This window comes from Camellia sinensis, chromosome 2 (genome assembly GCF_055761805.1).
Source record: "Camellia sinensis isolate YWXY chromosome 2, ASM5576180v1, whole genome shotgun sequence".
In the NCBI taxonomy this organism is placed as follows: domain Eukaryota; kingdom Viridiplantae; phylum Streptophyta; class Magnoliopsida; order Ericales; family Theaceae; genus Camellia; species Camellia sinensis.
In genome coordinates, this window is record NC_138962.1 from 149,083,094 (window position 1) to 149,110,789 (window position 27,696).

A 27,696-nucleotide genomic window follows, 5' to 3' on the forward strand; every position below is an offset into this window, starting at 1 on the left:
ACTTTAGGCTCCCACAACAAAGAAAAGATCAAGGAATAAAGGTCATCTGTTTTTCCTAAAGACAATCCGAGGATTCACTCAATAGCTAAGGCTCTGGCTTTTACTGATAGGTCAATGGGTTTGCAATTTTGCATCTAGAATCGTTCTAGGATATTCCTTATGTAAGTCATTGAAGACAAACTGGAAATTCTCCCAAAACAATCCCTAAGGATCGTACATCCGGGCATATAAATTACATCACCCATGTCCATCATATCTAAAATAGAGGACTGCCCATCTTAGGTGGCGACAATCTTATAAATTATTGGCTCATAATGACTATGTAAGGAAAAACTTCTTTTGGACCATTGATCATGCCTCAGTGGTCTTCATCGATCATCGTTTGCCTATCATGGCTTGACGAAATCTAAGAACTACTATTTGGATTACTGTTTTAGGCTTCAAAAGATTTATTGGAACTAGCAACCTTTTTGCGCTCCTAACTTTCTACCATAAAAGCAGGAGGTAAATCCCTATGAATCTACTTATCTAATTCTCCAACGAGAAAGTTGGGTCACAATGTCCACAAATCAATGTTCCGAACTTATGTCAATCATAGCCTAAGTTGAAATAACCTCACTCCCTAGGAGGAAGTCTTCTCATGGTCTACACTTTCCTTAATGGTGTGACTTTTCGATATCTAGCAAGCCTTATGCCTCAACAATAACTATCCAAATTACGCATAACTTTAGAACAGTTTTGCGTCATAATGGAAAGTCAACCAAATTACAGAAATGGTTAATCCTCAAAGACTTTGTTTTAAACTGCGCAACATTGATCCACTTTCTAAAAATAGGGGACTAGAGCCTTTGGCATTATCCTAGGCTCTTTATCATCTTGCAGAGCAATCATGAATGTTTCCTTCTCAATCACCCAGTGATGACGTGGAAAATTTTCACATTCGCTACACACAACTAAGAATGTAGAGTATTCTTCTCTAATGGAGTAATCCATTAGTAGGCACATCGCTCCTACTGTCCTTAGGATATTGGAAATTTCTTTCCATTCTCAATTAGGCTACATAAAAGCGCTATGCTTAGAATTCTCTATCTTATAGAGGTCCAAAACTCTATTCACGTCACTTTTACTAAGAAAACTTTATGTGACTTAGTTACACTACCACAAAGCTGCTTACCTATATGCACATGACCCGAAGGGTTTACATGACCGCATACAATAATGCACCACACGACCCTATGTGTTTACAAGACAGCATACAATAATGCGCTATAAAGCCCTAGGTCTTAACTTCGCAACCTTATGAGAAGTAAAAATAAAGATAAGCTACTTAACGGTTACAGATCGCCCATAGATGGCTCTCCGCTAACCCATTACTTAAATGGAGTGTAAAATCTGATATGGAGGGCATTTAGTTAGGGATATAAGCAACAAACTAAAGTGCAATTCCCAATTGGGAAATATTTTGCGCCATCATCCACCTAACATTAACAATACTTAATTCCTTATCTTTACTACACCATTGTGTTGTTGAGTATTAGGAATAATCAATTTTCTAAGCATCCATTTCTCTTCACAGAGTTTTCTAAAATAACTCAAATAGATACTTGCCACCTTGGTCAAAACTAAAAACACGAAAGCTATTATCTAATTGATTTCAACCTTATATGTGCAATGTCAAAAATCATCTCAAAACTTTTGACTTATGGGAGATCAAATAGTCTTGACTCAGATGCGTATCGTAATCTATAAATGTGTCGAGATTGAGGCTTAACTATCATACCCTTACACATATCTAGTCACAAATATCATAGTGGACTAAATGCGCCAATATAAATGACCTTCTACGGCTTTCCTACTTACTTGTGCGCAACCATTGCGAACAAAGTTACACATTCATATGAGAGCAGGATGCCACAAGTGAGTGGGCCCAAGAGGGCCTACTCAAAACATCCGTGCATCTTCTCATTAATGTGATTAAGTATAATAAGCCACCGGTTCATGACCAATGTCATAAACTAATTCCAATCATTCTAATGTGTGAGTTCTTGAAGACAAGTTTTAAAGGTTTAGGCCCAACTAGGTAATAACTCACGACTAATTCATATTCACTAGATCATAAAAGGATGTCATGGAGATATCAAGTGTGCCTAAGTCGCAAATTTAACTAGTAAGTGCTAATCCCCTGCACCTTCAAGTCAATTTTATTCTCCATACACTTTAATGCATCTAGTTGAAAGATGACGATACTCCTCTTGCCATATCTATTTCTCGCTTCATAGTTACTTGAAATTAATTCTACTATCCACAAGAAGGAGAGAATAAGCTATCAACTATGACAGCTCCTGAGGTAACTTAAGCGCGAATTAGGCTAAAGAGTCTAATTCAACACAATGCTCTCACAAGTGATGCGTCAAATTCTTAGAGTCATAACAACCTTGTCGGCCTTGACCTTTTCATTATTATGCTGCAACATTTGCACTTAGTGGTAAACGTTATTCAAAAAACGTTAGCCTAGCTAAGGAATCATACAAAGAAGCACCTCCTCATGTCTCACACATAACTGTGTAAATAGTAAGTGTCCAGACTTAGACAAGTTGGCAATGCTAATAGATTTTCCAGTCACTTGGCGCTAATCTTTTCACTTAGTGTTAATAGATTTTGCTGCTACTAAGCGCTAATCTTTTAACTTCAAGTGATACTTCAATGCACACTATTATAGTGCATGAAATTTTGCTTCATCCACTCCCAACAGTTGGATAAAGAGCAAAACACTGCTCATACTGGCTACTCATCTTACACTTAATGACTAATTCATTTAAGCTCACATTTCTTGGATGACGTGACTCTTGAATGTTGCTTCATCCAATGATGCAACATCATTACAAGTCAATTTACAAAGTCAATCCGCGCAGCTCAATAGCCAAGATCATATACAGATCTATTGAGGGCTTACTAATTTCATAACTCCAAAACTCGCCAATCAAAACTACGTAGTGTGTCGCTAACCATAGCGTACACATCAAATTTTGTTGTGCCAAACAAGGCAACAAAACCAGGACGACTTTGAGTCATGTTTCCTTACTTTGGCTCAATTAAGGTCTGACCTAAAGTCTCCAAGACTTTTCCTCATCTAAAGAATGGGATTACATTGTTCACATTTGAACATCTCTACTAAGTCTAGGTCAACCAAATTAACTTCCATAAACTAAATCAATTTAGAGAGAAATTCGCATTGGGATTAATTTGATTAGCATAATATAATTTTGCCACAAAAATCTAAATTAAATAGTGACAATATTACACAAGTCGCAAGATCGAAAATCCGCTATGCTCGTAATCATCTCTTGCGCCACATGTGACAATTATCTAAAATTTAATTTAATTCATGCGCAAAATATTAGTTTTCTGGAGTAAATCTACAAAGATTTCTCTCAACCGAACAACCTTCCACTGATTATGGCATGTCTAAAAAACATGATAAAATATTCTAATTCCATATAATAGCATCATAATGTAGATTCACAATCAATACATGCTATGCTACATTTAATAACGGAATTAAAATAAAAAACAATTAATCATGCTATTCTAATTACAACATATTAGAAATTCTAGGCAAAAAATAATAATATGCTGTATTTAATATTCAAATTATGCCATAGCAGAAAGTATATCACTTCTGAAATTTTCTGGTATTTTAAATAACTAATAAACACACATAAAATTAGAAATAAATATTTCAGAATCTGGTAAAATGCAATAACCATACCAGTAAATAGTAAACTACAATAGTAGTCTACAATAAAAAATTCAACCCCAGAAACTTAATCATGCAACACCAGATGCATTTTAAAGCAGAAATAATGAATTATTATTTCAGGAAAAATATTTTTTATTTTCATAAAATTTTGAAAAATTTTACAGAAGAAAGAAAATTTAATTCTGAGTCTAACGGTCCCAACCATGCTTAAAACAAAGCTAAAACGAATTAATTATGACCATTTAACGCGATTCAGAATTTAAAACAAAACAAACAGCGCCTTAGTACCAGCAGCCAAGCCAGCCAAGCCGCGGAGGAAAAACTGTGCGGCTCAGCGCGCGGCTCAGAAGGCGGCTCAAGCCGTGGCTCATCGAGCGGCTCAGCGCGCGACGTAGCATGCGGTTCAGCGAACGGCTTAGCACACGACTCAGCGCGTGGCTCAGCGACCAGCGTGCGCGTGAAAACACGGACAGCGTGCGCGTGGCAGCGCTTGAAAGTGCGTCTTTGCGCATGAGAGCGCGTGGAGGAGCGTGGCAGTGCGTGGAAGTAGCTGACGGCGTCAGATGGCGCGTGTGGCCCACACGCGGTCTTCCACGGTGTTTTCTAGTCCAATTTCGATACTACCAGACTCTATTTTCCAAAATAAATACATTTATGGCATTAAAAATGACATTCAATGAACATAAAAATGAGGTATTTTACGCTCTTAATCTAATGAGAGTGGACATCTTCCTCCTTTATAAATATTCATGTATATAATGTGTACGCACATATATATATATATATATATATATATATATATATATATATATATAAATATACACATGATTAAAGAAAGCACGAAAATACCCATACATGCTCTGATACGAATGTCAATTGGGGTAAAACGCAGCGGATGAAAAATTTCATAGTCATACCTTTTAGCAGAGTCTGAAGTGAAGGATCTCGTGGATAAATCACGTGCTTCCAGAAAGTGAACAACCAACCCAGCAGTGAAATGATATTACAAAATGAATATCACCCACACAAGTCACAATGCAAAATGACTTGATCATTGTTTAATGGGAGAGAGTCAGAGAAAAAGATTATGGGTAAAAACCACATAACATATCTGATATAGATATCTGATATATCAATATATTATTTAAAATATAAAATCAGATATATAACCACCAATATCTATCTATCCATCTATCCATATCTATTGATATGATAGATATAGATATCCTGAATGGTTATCCAAATAAGTTTTGAATTCAAATTCAAACTTACATGGATAAGGTTCAAAAAGGTTCAAGTTCAAAAGGTTCAAAGGGTTCAAAGGGTCATGTCACATGAGCGCCCAATTTCTAACATAAACATTACCAAACATGCCATAAACTTTTAATTTTATAAATTTTAACCATCCATTTTACATCGTTCCTCCATCTTTGTTTCAAAAACAATAAAGGTTAGTTTTGTTAATTTTTATATAATTCCCACTAAGTATATGGGTAGCTCTAACTACACCTTAAAAATTAAGTTGAGCATCCCATTTTTCTAACTTTTTTAATTACAATTTTATCCCCTAATTAAATGACCCAAATGGCTAAAACCCTAAACCCAACCAACAAAGCTGCTTTGGCCAACAGCCCAACTCCTCCTCCTTTATCATTATCTTTTTATTCTTTTTCTAACCGTAGTTGTCACCGTTTTCAGCGTCGCCGTCGCCGTCACCTTCCTCTTTCTTCTTCTTGCAAAACTGAGATTCCAAATCTAATTAAAAAAATGTTCAATTTATAATTCTTAACGATATATATGAAACCGACAACACTGTATGTATGAAATCTTCATAGCAACCAACTTCAAACATTGGCTTATACTTCCTATTAAATAAAATATTAAATTGATAAAGAAACAATACATATTTACGTATTTATCGATGTAAAAATATATATATATATATATGTATAGATTTAGATTGAGGAATCAGATAAAAAAAGATAATCAAATTAGGATTGGCTTATGAGACTTTTCGCGATTAAAGAAAAGAGCAGAGGAAGCCGATCAGGGTCGAGAGAGACATCTCAAGAATAGTACAACCGTTGTCGTGGGCAACCACTGGCATGTATTTGCAACCTCCTCGGCAACCGAGGAGTAAGATCTGGCGATGGTGGCCATCTCAGCGGTGTGCCAGTGAAAGGGGTAAAAGTGAGATTAATTTTTGGGTTGTCCAACAAAAAAACGTTAAAAATTCAAAATTAAAGTTGGAATAAAAAAAAAAATTCATTCCAATCTTCATACACAAATTCACTTCAAACAAGTTTTTATTTGTAAATAAAAACAAACAATTGTAATAATAAGAGCTTATTTGATAATGCTTAAATTTCTAAAAACATGTTACCAAACATGTTTGGTTTTCGTTTTGATCAAAAATAAATATAAACATACTTAATATTTTCTATAAACTTTACCCAATAATACCTAAACATCATCAAACATGCCATGAACTTTTAATTTATAAATTTTAACCATACATTTTACATCGTCCCTCCATCTTTGTTTTAAAAACAATAAAGGATAGTTTTGTCAATTTCTATATAATTCCCACAAAGTATATGGGTAGCTCTAAATGCATCGGGTGATTTTACTTACACCACTACTTTATCTCTTTACAATTTTAATATGAGTTTTTTTTTCCCCCACCCCCCCCCGGAAATTTTTTTTTTTTTTATCCATGTGTGAAATTACCTTTAAGGACAAAACACAAAAATTAAATATATTTTGTTATCTCCTTACACTCCTTGGTCTTTAATCCCTACTCCTCTTTTTCCTTTCTTAATTTTTCTTTTCTCTTACACATCTCTTTTCAAAAAGTGAAAATCATAGTAATTTGATCATTAAAAAAAAGTATTGGATGAAGAAACAATGGTGAACCATAAAAAAAATGAAATAGTGATTTTTTTTTTAAAATTTATTTAGTAGGTTTTTGTTTCGTTTTTCTGGACTGGTGTTCGACTTTCGTTCAGTAGTTTGAAATCGAACAAAGTAAAATAATCTGGCATCACATTGCCGAACAAAAAATATAAGTCTGGTAACTAACTACTAAATAAAATATACATTTTCGGTAACCCAAACTGAATTTTTTTAATTTGTTCGGCTTCTCATTATCATGTATTTTCAGTTTCAATTTTTTATATTTTTTTATATTTTTGTCTAGAAGAATTATACTTATACTCATTGCAACAACACAAGTACTACAATATTAGTAGACTCTAGTCATGAATTCATTACAGACGAGGTTTGTTAAGTTTTTTTTATGAATACGATTTTTTTTCTTATTTTTAATTTGTATTGAGTTTTATTAATAATTTGATGTATAAATGTATTTATTATCTTTAAATTTTTCGTAGTCATGAGGCATTAATTAAATGGGCTTTTGATGTTGGAAAGAATACTGAATTTGTCATTGTTATAAAGACATCAGATGTGGGAGGCAATGGCAGAAAATCAAGACTTATACTTGCTTGTAAAAGAAGTGGTTACTATAGAAACAACAGGAAGATCAAGGGAGAACGATTAAAGTTGACAGGTTCTAAAAAGTATAGATGTCTATTTCTATTAAGAGGGAAAAAATTAGCTATAAATTACCAAGACGAATAGTGATAATATGTTTTATTGATAAATGCAAACAATGAAAGATTTTATGGATGCGTGTTTGATTTATGAATTTTTTTATGGATGCTTTAAGGAAAAAAAAAATTTCAATGTACAGCGATAGGGGCCTAGACAACTCTATTCTAGTTTGGCAATATGATACTAGAGTAATTTTATTTGTATAACAATGTATCACTGAACATGCACTTCACAAGTGACCCAAATTAATTTATTGTTATCATCTAATTAGATGGCAACATAATGCTGGAAAAAAAAATTTGTCTGATAACATAGCACTAGAGTAATTCAAATTAATTAGCGTTGTATTACCGAACAAGCCCACCACAAATTATAAAAATCATTGTTTGGAAGAATACCAGAATAGCGGAATAATGTAAATTGTTTAGCACCGTTTTATAAATCTCTCTGTAAATGTATAGCAACAAAATGTTGGAGATATCTATTTTTTCCAACAGCATAATACCGAAATAATGTAAATTGTTTAGCACCGTTTTATCAAAATTAGTGGTGTAAAGAGATAAAATAGTTAATTTAGGATTAGTTTTGGTAATATATTGGAAGTGTAATGAGAATTACATTTTTTTTTAGTGATGTAATGAGATAGAGGGTGTAAAGAGATTAAATAGTGGTGTAAGTAGAATCACCTAAATACACCCTAAAAATTAAGTTAAACATCCCATTTTTCTAGTTGTTTTTAATACAATTTTGTCTCCTAACTAAATGACCCAAATGGCCAAAATCCTAAACCTAACCAACGACGTTGCTTTGGCCAACAGCCTAACTCCTCCTTCTTTATCATCATCTTTTTGTTCTTCTTCTAATCCCAGTTGTCATCACCCTTCCTCTTTCTTCTTCTGGCAAAATTGAGATTCAAAATCCAATTAAAAAAGGATCAATTTATAGTTGTTAACAGTATATATGAAACCCACAACACTATGGGTATGAAATCTCCATAGCAACCAACTTCAAGCATTGGCTTATACTTCCCATTAAATAATATATTAAATTGATAAAGAAATATATGTTCTAAATAAGTGCACTTTTTATCTTTTTAGACTAAAAAGTTGAGGAAAAAAATATGAATGTTTGGGTTAACTTTTTGACTTTTTATGAAAAAATGTGTATTAAAAAATTGTATAAAGAAGTGTGTAGGAAAAGATTAGAGATGTGTGGGCCACAGCTGTACAATCTGAACAGCTGAATTGATGGTAAGAAATTATTGGCTACTTTTCAAGCATTGCACTGGATGGTTTTGTTTGGCCCGTGGGGGTCATCACGGGTCCCTGAACCGTTCAATGTGTAGAACTCGTCAAATACTATATACCTATAAAAAATCACGTTGATCGGATATCGATAGCTATTTGATCTGATTTGTTTTTTTTCAATCGTTAATTATAACACCATTTATTTTTTATACAAAACTGATTGATCGTGTAGTTATTGATATCCGATTAATGTGATTTTTTACAGACATATAGTACTCGACGAGTTCTACACAACGATTCAGATTATCAAAACGGGACCCCTGATGGGCCCCAACAGAAAGAACAGAAGTGTGTAAAAATTACACTCAAACAGTGCAATTTTTCTTAACAAAGGCTGCACAGCGCCAACCATACATGATTGTTGAGTTGTATGGATGTATGGAAAATTAATTTTTTAATATTTTTTTTGATAAATAGTAATAACTTTTTAACTTTTTGAATAACTTTTTACTTTTTATCTTTTTAAGAAGATGCCAAACTTAACCTTACTTGTGTATTTATCAATGCAAAAACACACCCACACACACACACACACACATATATATATATTCAGGTTGAGAAATGTGATAGATAAAGAGAATCGAATTAGAGCTGGCTTAAGGGATTTTTCGTGATTGGAGAAAGGAGCAGAGAAAATAGATCAGGATCGAGAGAAAGATAGCACAATCGTTGCCATTAGGGTTGCGGGTCGGTGCGGTTTGAGAGAAAAATAGAAACTGTATAGCGGGTGGCGGATTGATAAAAGTGTCACTAGAATTTGCCATTTTCCTTATCAAAAACCGGCGGTTCGGTTGGCAAATAATGGCGGATTTGCCTTGGCGGTTCGGGCGGATTGGCGGTTTACAAAAAATATAATTCAAATTACAAAACTTAAATCAAAGAGTAAAAAAAAGATGAGAGATACCGTGATGTTAAACATCTTGTGAAGCTTTCTTCTGATGCATCAAGTGTAGCAATAACATGATAATATCAACGACTATGCCATCAGTTCATTACAAGCATCTGTGGAAGCTACAATGATCAAATACAATACATAAAATTAATATCATTCAGGATTTACAATATATTGAAAATGTTTACTGTTGAAAAGTATTTAAATTGAAAAGTGAGCTGATGCAAGTTTGCAACATGGCGCCAGAAGAAAAAAAAAATTTGAAAAGTGAATTGGAATCCAACTTTATTTTGAATTACTGACATTGAATTCCTCTCGAGCAGTAATGTAATACTATATTCTAAGGTATAGAACAACAAGCAAACTTAAGTAAAAAAGAATTTTAAAATCTTATAAAACATGATTTAATAGCGGTGCGGGTCGGTGCGGTTTGGAAGAAAAATAGAAACTGACGGATTGATAAAAGTGTCACTAGAATTTGCTATTTTTCTTACCAAAAACCGGCGGTTTAATTGACAAATAATAACGAATTTGCCTTGACGGTGCAATTTTGACGATTTTGACAGTTTCGACGGTATTAAGCACACCCCTAGTTGCCATACACAACCACTGGCCTGTACTTGCAACTTCCTCAGCAACAAAGGAGGATCTCGCGATGGTGGGCATCCCGACAGGTTGTCAGTGAAAGGGGTAAAAGCGGGAATAATTAGATCTTTTGGATGTCCCAACCAAAAAAAAAAAAACATTAAAAATTCAAAATTAAGGTTAGAATATTAAAGTGAAGAAGAAAAAAAAAATCTCATACACAAATTTACTGGTAAAACCCTAACACCAATCTCTCTCTCCTTTTCTCTTTCTGCAATGCACTTCCATCCTCCCACCACATTCTCTCTCTACTCCACCCTCTCCGGCCACTTCTCCTCCACCACAAAGCTCCCAAAGCTCTCGAAAATACCCTCCAGATACAGACCCAAAGCAATCCACCTAGCCCAGAAAGCCCTCACTGACTACCTCCACACCACAAGATCTCTCCCCTTCATCTTCGCCGAACACATCAGCAAGAACGCCCTCTTCTCTCTCTCCGATGTCGCTTCCAAAGTCCACTTCTCTCTCCCTCAACTTTCTTCAAATCCTTTCAGAGGTTCCTCAGGTACCACCCTATCAACGAATTTGAATTTTTCTATGAGAGTACTGGCATTAATTATCATGAAATTAATGGGTTTTTGCCCCCCAACAAGTTTTTCTTATCCGAGGATTCGCGGGTCTTGAATGCGGCTTTCGCATTTTCGGGATTTGGGTTTCCTTAGAATAGGTTGGAAGAGTTGTACAGAGAGGAGATTTCGATTTTTAGCAAAAACCCTAGTGAATTAAGTAGGAAGCTTCATGGGTTTAAGGATTATGGGTTTGGTAGCGTGACTGTTATTGGGATTGGTTTGGTTTTTCCTTATGTGTTGAATGGGAAGACTGAATTGGGTAATGAAATTAGTGCATTGTTTGATGATTTGGGGAAGTTGTTTGCTGATTTTGATTTGTTGAATTGCGTTGAGGGAAATGTGGATGCTTGGATTGAGGTTTGTAGGAAAATAAAGGTGTTTTATGATTTGGGTTGCGAGAAAGGGAAGATGGGGAAGTTGATGGGTAAGAGAAAAAGCATTTTTCTCGAGTACCCGGAAGAGGTTTTGGTCAATAAAGTGGAGTTCTTCTGTAGATTGAGTGTTAACAAGAGTGATGTTGGTCTTTTGATTCTTGAGAGACCTAAGATTTTGGATTTTGATTTGGAGGATCAAATGATTTCAGTGTTGGGGCTGCTGAAACACTTTGGAATGAATACAAAAGAATTAAAGTCCATCAGTGAAAAGTATCCTTATGTTTTGGGAAGACACAAAATGGTTAATTTGCCTCATGTGATGAGAGCATTGGATCTACAAGAATGGTTCTTCAATAAGATGAGAAGTGGGAAGCATCATCTACTATGTACTTGCGTCGTTGGCAATGAAGACCTGGACAAAGACTACAAAGGGAGTTTGGACATAATTCAATCTTCAAGAACCTCTATTCACACACTTCAGAAGTTGAATTTCTATGTTTTCCACCAATACATTTTGTCTTATATGATAAGCACATTATTGTTACATAATACAATATATATGTTCATATGATAAAAATTAGGACGAAAAGACAAGAAAGTAGAGCTTTTGAAATATATATATATATATATATATATATATATATATATATATATATAAAATGCAACAAAGAAATCAAAGAGAAAGAAAAAATGAATAGACAGAAGACTATGTTATCATGGAAAACAGAGTTCCGTGATTTCAATTTATGCAAAACCCTGGTTCATTTTCTTAATTGTTCACAATCTGCGTTTTGTTTTAGCCTAATGTATTCATATTTTGATGTAAATTTTAAGATAAAGTGTGTATTGGTAGAAAATGTAAATGATTTTCCTTTCTTACCCTCATATAGCAGTTATATTCTTATCACATTATTAGATTATATTAAAGATTTAAATAATTGAGTAAAAGAAAGGGGACGTTGACATTTGTATAGGGACCAAAGTGAGATTTGGCCAAAAGTACAAGGGTTGACTATCACAATTTCAAGTACAGGGACCAAAGTGGGATTTGACCAGAAGTGCAGAGGGTTGACTGTCATGATTTCATTTGTAGGGGCCAAAGTGAGATTTGGTGCAAAGTGCAGGGGTGCAAAGTGTAATTTATCCTTCTAAAATTCTTTCTTTTATTTTGGAAAAACTATTTTTAAGTGATGTTTGCTTTCGTTACATGTGCTCCCACTTTGAGACTAAGCCTCGTTTGACATAATATATTTTTATTCTCCCATTCCTTACCTTTCCCTTTCTAGCTACAATTTCCCTCTAATGCCTGATCACGGCTCACACAGGTTCTTCAGCTAAGGTCACTCAGTAATAGAATAAAAAAAACAATAGATACTATGAAGATTCAAAACATGTAATATTAATGAGCAAGCAAGCATTTCATAAACGTTTTTCAAAAAGAAAATAAATTTTAGAATAGAAGAGTTGCCCTTTCCAAATACCTAAGGAAAAAGAGAATATACTCACACTTCATATTAATATAACAAAATACTTACAAGGATTATGTTACAACTTCTGGGACACTTAGAAACTTGGAAGACAAAGTTGAGACACTTGAAGATTGGACAATGTTTTTTCTTGTTCTTCTAACTAAAGAATGCTCTCTATTTATAGTGGTGAATACTCCTAAAGACCGACTACCGAAAGAATCAGTCAAGGATTAGGATAATGATGCATGGTACTACTTTGGACCCCATCACATATCATTCAATCCTCCCTCTCTTGGTTCTTTGTTTACAAAATATTACAAAAAGAAGAGAAAAGAAAAAATATAACACATGTAAGAATTCTCACAGCTTTTTTTTAATAGAACAAAGTAGGGGTCGTCTATTCTATTAAAGTAGTGAGTGAATGAGAAACCTTACTACTGACAGACACAAATAATTACAATAATTTTTGTCATTTTTTGGTGTGAATTCTGACACATATTTTTAGGCGTGAAGGAGAAGCTTTATCTCTGATAAATTCAAATAATTATGCTGGTCATTGTCATTTTCGGGCTAAGTCCTTCTTGGTAAAACTCCCAATAGATGCTTACTGATATAGATGCTTGATGGTAATTTTGGATGCTTGATGGTAATCTTGTGCTATTTTTACTTAATATTACACATGTTGAATAAATCTATATAAATTGCAACTTTTCTATGCTAAAGTAGCACAAAACATATTTGTAACCACTAAAGATGCTCTAAGTCAGTCAGGTTCACATATGTCACACATGGTTGGATTCTTTTAACATTTATGTGTAAAATTTTAAAATAAATTAAATTACTTGAATTCGACTCTTATTCATTAAAATTTATTCGAGATTATTTCATTATATAAATAAGTGAAAACTTAATACATTTTGAAGCGAAAACAAAACAAGTTTTTATTTATAAACAACAAAACCATTAGTATAACATAGCAATAACAACGGTGCATCTAAAAGAATTGACTATAGATAAATGAAAATCAATCTATAAACAATTTTATAAAAAATCAAACCAAACATAGAGTATTTTCTGAAACACCCTATTTCACCAAAAGCAAAATGCAACAGAATTGGATATACGAATTGTGCCCAGATCCTTTGTCGTGTTTTCTTGCGGCATTCCCTGCTATGGTTCAAAACGACGTCATTTTGAGTTTTTTTTTTCTTCTTTTTTCCTTTCCCCATTTTCGTTGAGAGTTGAGAACCTAACTCGTACACCACGGCGACGGCAATGAATCAAGGCCATAGAGAATAAAAAAAAAATTCATTTGAAAGTAAGAAAAAGACCCATGAGGCCATGAATCTGGATCAACATCAATGAACGAATGAATAAGGAATAGTGACAACCGGTGAAGGACGAATGGCGACTCGAAGATGTTCTGCTTCTTTCTATTTTATGTATATGTAACGCCCTCAAATAAATAGCATTAAACCCATCAATAGAGACATACATTTATATACAAATATCCACATTCTTCAATTCATCAGAGTACTTCATTACAAAAGTGTTACATGTTAACAACAAAAGCAAATGCCCTACGGGCTTACAGCTTTCCAAGTTAACACTTGGTTACAAAAGAGAGTACTAACTCAATTACATATTAAGCCCTTGGCTTGAATTTACATGTAATACATGAAAGAAATAAGACAACAAAAGTGTGCCCGCCTCTAGCCTCCCAAGCTATGTCCTCGGAGGCGGCATGCTACCTGTACCTGAAAATGATGTTCCCATATAGGGTGAGCCACAGCCCAACAGAGATATACTAAACCAACTATGAACAATGACTAAAAGATTAGCAATCGATAGATGGCCAACACCGATACATCCACATATATCACATCACAATTTCATAACATACAAGTCTATGTCACTTTTCACTCTCCACCTTTATTTAATAGATAAGCATATTACCTATATCAACACCTCAACAGGTAAGCATATTACACATCATCAGATAAGCATATTAGCTGTATCCACACTTCACTAGACAAGCATATGAGCTGTATCTACACTTCTCAAAGACAAGCCTATGAGCTGTATCTTCACTTCTCTAGACAAGCATATGAGCTGTATCTACGGAGTTCATCCCCTATCTCCTCCCAACACTATCCGGTTTAGAGGTATATCCGCCATCTTCCCCTAAACCGCGGAGTACATCCCCCATCTCCTCCTCTACACACAATGCATATAAACACAAAGGCTCTATACACAATCAATCCATACATAAAATTAATATATTCAACCCACCGTCATACTCTATGACACATTCAATCGATTAGTTTTAGTTTGCCTAATCATCATGCATTGTCTACAACAATCAAGACTATCCTCCACCGATAGCCCAAAGCAGTTATTTCTAAACAGAAAATAAATGCACAAAATAGATATTAAATCAACATTTCAATTCGGTGAGCGATAAGTGATCCAACTACACCCTTTAATCCCTTCCCTTTCCAATTTCCAACAATTAATTGTACAAATTAATCAATCAATGTAATTAGGGCATTTTCCATAATTAACATTTCAACCCTACACGATTTCATTTTCATCAATGTTTCAACATTTACTTCATTCATTCATGCCAAACATGCATTTAGGTTTTATATAATTAAAACCCTAACTTTTGTAAAATTACACAAAGGCCCAAACTCTCTCAAAATTTCCCAACAACCCCCAACATATCGAAATGCCAAAATTTAAAGACAAAACTCATAGAGAGGAGTAGGATATCCCTACCTCAAAAGATGACTCCCAACCAAGAAGGTGAAGAAGACGAAAATGCTCCAATCCAAGAATTTCTCGGATCAAAAGATAGCCCTCGACGATCAACAACCCTTTTGTAAAGGCCAAAAGTGAGGAAATCACTCCTACTAGATCAATACCTAGAGAGAAGTCAAGGTTTTAGAGAGAGGAGCTCTCAAAATGGGTTTTAGAAAAAGTAGGAGAGAGAAAGGAAAGTAAAAAGTGATTTAAAATCACCCAGCAGATAACTCATATACGCATGACCCGCTCGAGCGGGGAACACAACGCTCGAACGCCAAGAACAAAAATCTAGACACGCTCGAGCGCAATAAGGCCCGCTCGAGCGCCAAGACACAAGAAAAAAGCACCTCCGCTCGAGCGCGAAAACCAGTCCGCTCGAGCGTAGATTTCCCCCTCCCAGAACTTATACCCAGAAAGTACTACCCGCTCGAGCGCCAGCAAACCCGCTCGAGCGCTACCGCTCGAGCGTAAACAAACCCGCTCGAGCGTAAAAATCACATCTGCAGAAGTTTTGCAGGAACACGAAATACTGGTTTTGTGCAATCCCCGCTCGAGAGCAAGAAGACCTGCTCGAGCGGAACGCCTAAAAACTAGACAACAAGGAATTGAAACCAAGGCCTAACCAACCTGTAACAACCTTGCCCAAAACATCCTAAAACTCAATCAAGTGGAATTAAAGGACGGCAACAAGATAGATACTACTATCAACTTCACGGAACCGAGTCCGGAATACAACAGGACAGCAAAGGGACAGCCGGGATCGCTATAACCTCCCCCCCTTAAAGAATTTCATCCCCGAAATTAAACACAAGTTTTTCAAAAACAGGTTTTCTCCACTCCCAACCATATTACAATATAATATTAAACAACCCGACCCATTACCGGTCAATCCCATCTCTTTTCAAGAGGTATATCACAACATATATTACAAGTGCATTATCATCATGCAATTTTCTTCCATTTCCAACCATTTCCAACAGACATGGTTCACAGTTCATATCATAATCAATATACATGATACAACTCCAATTCTACAACATAGCCAATATATGCAATATCATAATCAACTCCCATATCAAGGTAAGTTCTACAACATACTTCCATTAAACCAAAACATTACCAATGTTTTACAACTTAAGACATATATAAAGCTCTTAAGTCCAACAACCTTACAAAATTTAAATACAAGATTACACGTCAACAAACAAGTCCGGATAATTCTCGCGGACCTCCAGCTCACGTTCCCAAGTGGCTTCCTCCACTCCGTGATGTTTCCACAAAACCTTCACCAAGGGAATGGTCTTGCCACGCAGGACTTGATCCCGCCTTTCCAAGACCCGAACCGGTCTCTCCTCATACGAGGTATCCTCGTCTACCTCTAAGTCGGTCCAATCCAACACGTGGGATGGATCCGGCTCATACTTCCGAAGCATACTAACATGAAAGACGTCATGCACCCCGGACAACTGCGGCGGCAAGGCCAAACGATAGGCAACCTCGTCAATCCTCTCAAGGATCTCGAAAGGACCAATAAACCGAGGGGACAATTTCCCACTCTTCCCAAACCTCATCAAACCTCGCCTAGGTAATATTTTCAAGAAGACATGATCACCTACCTCGAACGCCAAGGGCCTTCTCCTACGGTCGGCATAACTCTTTTGGCGACTCTGGGCTGTAACAAGCCTTCTACGGATAAGCTCAACTTTCTCCGTTGTCTCCCTAACCAACTCCGGACCCAACAAAGGTGCATCACCCACCTCGGCCCAACAAACTGGAGACCTACACGGTCGGCCGTACAAGGCCTCAAACGGTGCCATACCGATACTAGACTGAAAGTTGTTGTTGTAGGCAAACTCCACCAATGGCAAGTGCTTCTCCCACGTCCCACTGAAGTCTAGGACACAACCTCGAAGCATATCCTCAAGGATCTGAATAGTACGCTCGGACTGCCCGTCAGTCTGAGGATGATAGGCCGTACTAAAGGTCAACTTAGTGCCCAAGGCACTCTGCAAACTCTGCCACAACCTAGCAGTAAAACGAGGATCTCTATCTGAGACGATCGTCACTGGGACCCCGTGCAATCTCACTATGTCCCGAATATACAAGTCGGCGAGATGATCTACCGAATCTCTTACGCGCATGGGAATGAAGTGCGCCGACTTAGTCAACCGGTCTACAACCACCCAAATAGCATCACTACCCCGCTGAGTCCTCGAAAGACCTACAACGAAGTCCATAGTGACATGCTCCCACTTCCACTCGGCAATAGGCAAGGGTTGCAACAAACCCGCTGGCCTCTGATGCTCGGCCTTCACTTGCTGGCAAGTAAGGCACTTCGATACGAAAACAGCCACATCTCTCTTCATACCTCGCCACCAAAACTGGCGACCCAAATCTCGATACATCTTAGTGCCTCCCGGATGCACCGCAAGGCGTGAATGATGGAACTCTCGGAGTACTTCCCCTCGGCAAGACTCCGGCACAAACAAACGGTCTCGGTATCTCACACTCAGGTCAGGATACACCGTCAAACCCTTCTCAACTTTCCCATTTGAGATCTTCTCTCGGAAGGATTCTACCTCAAGGTCACCTCTCTGTGCCTCTAACACTCGGGTCACAAGAGTAGGCTGCGCAACAACAGAAAACAAAGTCGCAGTCTCAACAGATTCGCCCAAAAGCAAATCAAACTCACCAAGCGCACCCAACATCTCCCATTCTCGGATGGCTATACAAGCTACATCACTAATGGATTTCCTACTAAGGGCATCGGCCACAACATTGGCCTTTCCCGGGTGATAGTGCAACTCAAAATCATAGTCCTCCATGAACTCTATCCATCTCCTTTGCCTCAAATTCAAGTCTCTCTGTGTAAACAGGTACTTCAAACTCTTGTGGTCCGAGAATACCTCGAACCTCTCACCATAAAGGTAGTGCCTCCAAATCTTCAAGGCAAAAATCACTGCTGCTAACTCTAGGTCGTGTGTAGGATAATTCTTCTCGTGAATTTTCAACTGACGTGAGCCAAAAGCTACCACTTTTCCCTCTTGCATCAACACACAACCCAAACCCTCTCGCGAGGCATCACAATAAACCGCATAACCCAACCCTCTCTCCGGAATAATCAAAACCGGAGTGGTGGTCAATCTAACCTTCAACTCTTGGAACGACTTTTCACAAGTCTCACTCCATACAAACTTGACCTCTTTCCGCGTCAATCTAGTCAACGGCGATGCTAGCCTGGAGAAATCCTTCACAAACCGACGGTAATACCCAGCTAATCCCAGAAAACTGCGGATCTCAAACACACTCTTAGGCTGTGCCCAATCTTGCACTGCCTCTACCTTGGATGTATCAACAGACACTCCTTTCCCGGATACCATGTGGCCTAAGAATTTCACCTCTCCTAGCCAGAACTCACACTTCCCAAACTTGGCATACAGCCTATGGGCTCTAAGCAACTCAAGCACCACTCTCAGGTGTTTCTCGTGCTCATCCTCAGAAGGCGAGTAAATCAGGATGTCATTCACAAAAAACGACTACAAAACGGTCTAAGAATTCCCGGAAGATCCGGTTCATCAAGTCCATAAAGACTGCCGGTGCATTGGTAAGCCCGAATGGCATCACCAGAAACTCATAATATCCATACCGCGTACGGAATGCCGTCTTAGGAATATCCTCCTCCCTGACCCTCAACTGGTGGTAACCCGATCTCAAGTCTACCTTAGAGAAACAACGGGAACCCTTCAACTAGTCAAACAGATCATCTATACGGGGCATAGGGTACTTATTCTTGACCGTAGCCCGATTCAACTTCCGGTAGTCCATACACAATCTCAAGGCACCATCTTTCTTTTTAGCAAAGAGGGTCGGTGCTCCCCACGGCGAAACACTAGGGCGAATAAAACCCTTATCTAGCAATTCCTGGAGCTGAGCTTTAAACTCAACCAACTCTGCTGGAGCGAAACGGTAAGGTGCCATAGAAATCGGCGCCGTGCCGGGCACTAGATCAATAGAGAACTCTATCTCTCGGTGAGGTGGCAAACTAACAAGGTCCTCGGGAAAGACATCCGAATACTCGCAAACCACCCTCGGCAACACAAGCTGGGTCTCACCACACTCACCACTCTCAAAGCTAGCAAGTAGACCACTAAGCTCACTCCGCCCTCGCGAATCATACCCCGGTGGCAAAACACTACTAACCCGGTCTCCCAAGAAATGGAACCACTCCCCGCTCAAGGTACATAACGTGACCCTCTGGCGGTAGCAATCGATAACAGCCCGGTATGACGATAGCCAGTCCATACCCAAAATAACATCAAAACCCTTCATGGGCATGACAACAAAAGGAAAAGGAAGCCTATGGTCGGCGACCTCTATATCACAACCCCTAACACCTTGTTTCAAGATCAACTCACCACCAATAGGCGATACCACACAAATAGGAGATGCTAACTATGCCAACTCCAATTCCAAAACAGATGCAAATGCAGCTGATACAAAAGAATGAGATGCACCCGTATCAATCAACACACTAGCAACCGAGTTGCAAAACAGAAAAGTACCTCTCACTACTGATGGAGCCGGTACTAAATCCTGTGCGGTAACAGCATACACGTGCCCTGTAGGCCCCTGATCCAGCTGCTCACCTCTAGGAGCAAAAGACTGCTGCACAGACTGGGATGATGACGCTCCCGGATTGGCCCTCGAGGCCTGCACAGACTGAGCTGGCTGAAAGCTCTACGTCTGCCTAGAACCAGACGCTCCCGAAGTGGCACTCAACTGCGGGCAAAACCTCTTCAGGTGCCCGGGTTGACCACACTGATAGCAAGACAAGGGCTGGCCTCTGCCCTAACTCTGGCCCTAAGGTCTAGCTGATGAAGAAGCAGCTCGCTGACCCCCTCCCTTCTGCGGGCAAACCGAAACCTTGTGACCCAGCTGGCCACACTTGTAATAGGTGCAATCCCCCTGAATACCTCTCCCGGAGCCTACACTCGGCACTGGAAAGGTCGACCTAGCCAAACCACCCTGAGACTGCTGAGGATTAGGAACCCTCTGTCTCCTGCCGTCACCCTGACCATCTTGGCTCCTCTTGGAGCCTCTCTGTCCCTCTGTAGACACCCCATTTTTGACCGACCTTGAGACTCAGACGTCACCAGTTGAGCACTTGGTGATATTGCATGTTGTGCTTGTTCAGAAGTCTCAGAATCGCGGCCGTGAGCCCTGTCTCCGGACTTCCAAACCCTCTTCTGTGCCTTGTCTCGGTTTGCGAACCAGGCTCGGTTTTCTTTGTTTCTTTTCCTGAGGGAAGGGAGAGGTCCCGTAAACTATCTCTCAATGTCCGTAGGCTACATTTGGTGGCCGTAGGCCATTTTTCCCATTTCGGAGTCCGGTTTCCGGTTTTCGGAGCCGTCAGGCCGTGTGCCTCGGTTCGGGACCGCCTAACCACCTCTGTTTGTTCTAATTTTTGGCATACTCCTTATTTGCTCCCTTTTGAGGGACACTGGGGTCTGAGAAACCCACTTCGTGGCCGAATGCCACTTTCGGTGTTTAACGGGCAGTTTTCGGGGCCCCGAACTGCGTGTTTTGGCCCCCGAACATTCGTTTTGCATCGGTTTTCATTCGTTTTTGGCAGGTACCTCTGTTTTATCACCGGGGAGGTCACTGAAGGGTGGGAGGCCAGCAATTGTTGCAGCAACCAGTTATACATCCTCCGACGCCCTCCGGCGCCCGTTTTTCGCACTTCTGGGCTAATGTTGAACACCTTGGGCCCACATTCTTGAACTTTGAACCACATATTTGTGATGTACACACATGGGAGGACCCTAAAAGTTGGTGGCCAGCCATTAATGTTGCTTGACCCTTTTGACCCCCTCCTTCCGGGCTAATGTTGAACACCTTGGGCCCACATTCTTGAACTTTGAACCACATATTTGTGATGTACACACATGGGAGGACCCTAAAAGTTGGTGGCCGGCCACTAATTCCACCTGACCCTTTTGAACCCCTCTTTCCGAGCTAATGTTGAACCCCTTGGACCCACTTTCTTGGACTTTTAACCACAGGGTTGTGTTGTACACACATAGGAGGACACCATCAGTTGGTGGCCGGCCAGAAAATCTGTTTGACCCTTTTGAACCCTAGCCAGCCGGCTAGGGGGTGTGGCCGGCCGGCCACCTGCAGCAAAAGTAACAGGCCGGCCAAGCTCCTTGCACTGTGCACTTTACAGCTGTGGAGCTTTATCCCCCAGAAAATATCTTTATCCGGGGGATATTTTGTGGGGGAAAGTTGCTCTCCTTTTCCCCCACCTTTACACCCCCTTTTTGGCCCTTATAACCAGCTGGTGGCTTCACTTATAGGGGTTAGAAAATTTGGTCTTCAAGCTTCCATACACAAAGCCATCTTTATCCCTCTCATTTCCTTGAAAATTCCTAAGTCCATAAGCACCATTTCTTCTACACCACCAAGCTCTACCACCACCACCTCATTTCCAGCAACAAGGAAGGCTTCTCAAAGGCTAAAGGAGCTGCAAATTGGTCCAAGAAGTAACAAAAGCTTTGATCTTCAAGGGTAAGTAACACTTCTCCTCTTTTGACCCTTTTTCTTGATCCATTTGTAAGCCCCACATGCTTTTTGTTTCAAGCTCCGGCCCTAACTGAAAGGGGCCTTCTTTTGAGCTCATTTTCACTTTTCATTAAGGGCTCAACCCTGTTTGAGCCCTCCATGATGCACTTGCTTCATTGATCCTCTTATATGTCATAATCTTGCATGCTATTTTTGGCCCATGAGTAATCTGTTTTTGAGCATGTTGTAAACTGATATTAGGCTTATTTTGAGCCCCTCTTCAACATTGAAGAAGGGCTCAACACCATTTGGGACTTCCATGTTGTACTTACCTTTTTACTCCTCTTTTGGTCCCATTTTTGCATGCAATGGCAGCCTACCATGCTTTTGTTTTTGGCCATTTTACAGTTCTGAAAAAGTGCTTATTTTGGTCCATTCTTCATGTTTCATTTAGGTCCTTTCATGGTTTGGGACCTCCATATGCCACTTCATGTTATATCTCTCTTTTATTCCCCATTCTTGCATGTTTAGTTAGCCTATCATGCTTTTGTTTTTGGCCATTTTACAGTTCTGGAAATAGTCCTATTTTGGCCCATTCTACATGTTTTATTAAGGGTCTTTGGCTGTTTGGTGAATATTTTGCATACCTCATGTTATAGCCACTTTTGAACCTCATTTTGCATCACATTTCTATCATGTTTGTATACTGATTTTGGGGCTGCCATACACTGTAAATATTCATATTTTTGGTCCCTCTTCAGTGTTGTAGAAGGGAATTTTTCAGTTTGGATTTTGCTTATATCACTTGCTTCATTACCCCTCTTTTGGCCCCTATTCTTGCATGCCATTTTTGCCATACCTATGCTTGCTGTTTGGCCATGTTTATAACTGTGAAAGTGCCTTTTTTGGGACTGTCTAGCTTCTGTCTTTGCATTGCATGTCCATATTGTGCATGTTTGGCATAGCTATAGGCCATTTCGGGTGCCTAAATTTGCATTTCGGGACAATTCCATGCATTTGGTGTCATTTCGCCTCATTTCGGGACTGTTTTCCCCCATATTTTAGTGCTGAAATTCTATTAGAATGATTGCTATTCATTTCATGTCATTGCATCGCATTTTGTCATCGCCTCGGTTTGCGTGCCCGTGTGCACGCATTTCGAGGCACCTCATTTTTATCCGTCGGCATCCTATGTGAGTGTGGCTGAGGCTCACTCATGTTGGTATAAGCCCATATCATGTTTCTATGCCATTGCATCGCATTTTGTCATCGCCTCGGTTTGCGTGCCCGTGTGCACATATTTCGAGGCACTTCATTTTTATCCGCCGGCATCATATGTGAGTGTGGCTGAGGCTCACTCATGTTGGTATAAGCCCATATCATGTTTCTATGCCATTACATCACATTCCGTCATCGCCTCGGTTTACGTGCCCGTGTGCACGCATTTCGAGGCACTTCATTTTTATCCGCCGGCATCCTATGTGAGTGTGGCTGAGGCTCACTCATGTTGGTATAAGCCCATATCATGTTTCTATGCCATTGCATCGCATTTTGTCATCGCCTCGGTTTGCGTGCCCGTGTGCACGCATTTCGAGGCACCTCATTTTTATCCGCCGGCATCTTATGTGAGTGTGGCTGAGGCTCACTCATGTTGGTATAAGCCCATATCATGTTTCTATGCCATTGCATCGCATTTTGTCATCGCCTCGGTTTGCGTGCCCGTGTGCACGCATTTCGAGGCACCTCATTTTTATCCGCCGGCATCTTATGTGAGTGTGGCTGAGGCTCTCTCATGTTGGTATAAGCCCATATCTTGTTTCCATGTCATTTGCATTGCGTATGTCATCGCCTCGATTTGCGTGCCTGTGTGCACGCATTTCGAGGCAATTCATTTTCATCCACCGGCATCCTATGTGAGTGTGGCTGAGGCTCACTCATGTTCGTATAAGCCCATATCATGTTTGCATGTCTTTTACATTGCGTATACCATCGCCTCGGTTTGCGTGCCCGTGTGCACGCATTTCGAGGCATCTCATTTTCACAGCATAGTGCATACTAGGTTGTATCTTAGATTGCATTCTGTTATCGCCTCGGTTTGCGTGCCCGTGTTCACGCATTTCGAGGCATCTCATTTTCACAGCATAGTGCATACTAGGTTGTATCTTAGATTGCATTCTGTCATTTTCTCGGTTTGCGTGCCCGGGTGCACGCACTTCGAGGCATCTCTTTTTCATAGTATGGTGTATGTTAGGATTATATCTTAGTTGCATTTCATGCATATCATGCATATTGCATCATGTTCGGGATAGGAGTTAGCCCGGGCACGGGAAACGAGGTGCGTTTCGTACTTCGAGTGACGGAACGTGTCTCAATTCCCCAGTCACCGACACTCCGGATTATCCATGAGGGAGTTAGGTTTTAGCTGTAGTTTCATCTGCATTCATTCTATATTGAGTTGTGCATTTCGACTCCTCGGCCATCATGCCTCGGTATGCGTGATTGGTGGCACGAGGATCGAGACATGCATATATCTGTGCAAATACATTGCTATGCCCCTTTCCTGCTCTCTGTTGCAGCAAAACGAAGAATCAGCAACTTTTTGGGGCTTGGCACGCATTTTAAGAACAGGTGTAAACAGAGGCTAATTGGGGCATTCCGGTGGATTTCCGCGCAAGACAACCCGGACATGCATCATCCATCAGAAGCAAGGCAGTCCCTGGCTTGCATGCCAGTTTTACAGCTTTCTTAGTTAATTTGTTAATTAATTAGGAATTTGTACATCATTCGGACTGTAATATTTTGGACTGTAATATTCTTTTATTCGGGACTGTATATTTATTCGGACCCTCCGAGTGAGGGCACAACTGAAATAAGTGTGCGTGAGTGTGATGTATGTCTTCCAACCCCACGTCTTTCTCCATTTTATTTATCCGCTTATGATGGTTAGATTAGGGCATATTTAAATTAGCATACAGTATGACAGCATGTTTGCATTCATTCATCTGTATTGCATGCACCGGGCTCGGCGCATCATACTAACTGCATTGTACTTTCAATTTCAAAGTTGAATACATGATAGTTGTAGCATTTCATATACCATGTTTAGAATAGCCGAGCCTGCTATAGTTTGCATTTTGCATGTGTTGCATTAGGCATTTCTGTATACTTAGGATTCATGCATGATTTCTAATGAGTTTTTGTTTTGGCTTGGAGTACCTGGTAAGCTTTATGCTTTAGCATTCTTGCATGCGTGTGAGTGACTGCCATGAATAGCATGCTTACCATGAGGCTATGTGCTTATCTGATATAACTGCCTGAATGCTTGTGGGTGAAGGTTGGGTTACTTAAATTGGAATAAATCATCAAATGTTTTAAAACCTACTTGCGAGTAGCAAACCATTTTCAAAAACAAACATGAAATGTTTCGTTCCAATTCAGGCGACCCGATCTATATTTGTATGCTGTGCGCATCACATAGTAATCTAGGCTAATAAACCGGAATAAGAACTCACAATGTTTTCAAAAATTGATATCATGGTTAGTAGAGGCCGGTCTATGACCGGGCGAGCGGGGGTGATCACGAAGTGACCTTCCCTAATCGTATCCAAGTTCCCGAGCCGAGGCAACTTTGGTGATGACGGACACGTGGCCTTTTGGCACCGAGTCAGGGTTTCCTAAATTTCCCAAAATAAAATATTTAGGTGGCAACTCTGTATCTGGCAAAGCAGTCCATGTTTGGCACTTCTTTCAAAAATCAGTTTTCTCAAAACGATTTGCCGGATTTGGACTCTTTGGTTCAGACTTAGAACCGTGACTAACGAAAGTCGAGTCCGAGCTGTGGCGAGGTCCCCCACGGGCTTGTTACAGTTTCTGGCGACTCTGCTGGGGATTTAGAGAACTTGACTCGAACTCGTGATATCTGTTTTGACTACACTTGTGTGTTTCTTTGCATTGCATTTGCATTGGTGCGCCTAGGACACCGTGTTTGCCATCTGCTATTCCTGAACGGTTTGCCGGAGGCTTGTCTTGTCAAGGCATGACCATAAGGCTGACCGGTTGTGGGCTCTGCCAGTATGGGAACACAAACCCCGGTTTTACCGGGGCACCCTCTTTGACCTTTCGACCTAGTGCATATTCGGATCCATAGTGACCATTCCAAATTAGGACAGGTTGCTTACCCGTTTATAGGTTGTTTGAAACTGCCGCGTGCGTAGTGAAACCCTAGCTCCTGACAAAATAGGACAGGGAAACCCTCCCCCAACATAGGGGTGTTTTGGCCCTCACTTATCTGTTATGTGCTTTAGAGTGCGTCTCTACAGGAATGCATGTATCAGTATATGAGTTTGGGTATCAAGCCTGCGGGCATCAGTTCAGTATTGACAGCATCAAGCCTGCGGGAATCAGTTCAGTATTGACAGCATCAAGCCTGCGGGCATCAGTTCAGTATTGTCAGTATCAGGCCTGCGGGCATCAGATTAGTATATGAGTTTGAGCATCAAGCCTGCGGGCATCAGTTCAGTATTATGGGTATCAGGCCTGCGGGCATCAGCCAGTATTTGAGAATTAGTTATCTGCGGATATCAGATCCTGTTTTAGGGGACAGTGATACAGGGATAATAATCAGTGTTTGAGGACAGTGTGTTTTCAGCTTATCAACTGTGTGTTGTTATGCCCGATTGTGTGTCATGCATTTTATTTTAAGCTGTTATGCTGTCCGTTTATCTGTTTATTTATTTCCATTTTGCTTTATTTATCTTTTGCTAGGTCAGTTTTAGCACAATTGCTTCCAACCCAGCAGGCATTCCCCAAGCACTTTGGACACGAGGTCATCGACTCCATCGATCTGAGGATCTAATCGACGAACAGCCAGTGTTCCATTCTCTAACCCCTGTTACCAGAAGGAAGCAGAAAAAGCGCAGTGTATCTGAACAGAGATCACCAGAACAGTGGTTTCCCCCATCAGTGGATAGTTGGATTGAGATCCCCATTGAGACAGATCTGCCAGTAGTTCAGACAAATCGAAACAGTATGACGGCACCAACAGGAGTTGAGGAGATGATGCGCCAAATGCAGGAAACCATGCGGGCCATGCAGCAAGATGCCGTTCGCCGGGATGAACTCGCCAAGCAACAATCCGAGATTATGACCCAGCAAGCTGAGCTGATTACCAGACTGCAACAACAGAATACAGCATCTGCTTCACACCAAATTCCTCCTCCGGCAGGGGCTCCATTACCTGAGCAGACACCTGTTGTTCAGAACGCTCCTCCGAACACCCAGAATAATGTGCCGACTATCCAAAATCTGCAAGAGGACACAAATCTTCCAACGGGCCGCTTCCACTACAACTGTCCAAGGTCCATACACCCAATCACCCGGACTCTCCATTCGAGGTCGAGGTTGATCATACAGCTCTGAAATTGAGCAAACTGGAGAAGCTATTCAAGAAATCCCAAGGGGTCAAGGCTATGCCGGATATCGAAGATGGATATACCGAGGAGGCCGTAACACTCCCTGATAGGTTCAAAATGCCACAAATCGACCGCTTTGACGGGACCGGCGACCCCATGGTCCATATCCGACTGTTTGCAGACATCTTGCGGCCAATGGGCCTAACACGACCACAGAAGCTTTCATTATTCGGCCGAACCCTGTCGGGTGTGGCCTCCCATTGGTACGCAAAGTTACAAGATGAA

General features: G+C 39.9%; 1 protein-coding gene and 1 pseudogene across 1 annotated transcript in view; both read left to right on the forward strand.

Annotated features, from left to right (window-relative positions):
- Window positions 1-27,696, forward strand: part of LOC114292511 (uncharacterized) — a 107,447-nt gene that overhangs the window by 14,137 nt on the left and 65,614 nt on the right. The gene's annotated exons all lie outside the window — the stretch shown is intronic.
- Window positions 7,021-11,733, forward strand: LOC145819142 (transcription termination factor MTEF18, mitochondrial pseudogene; annotated as a pseudogene).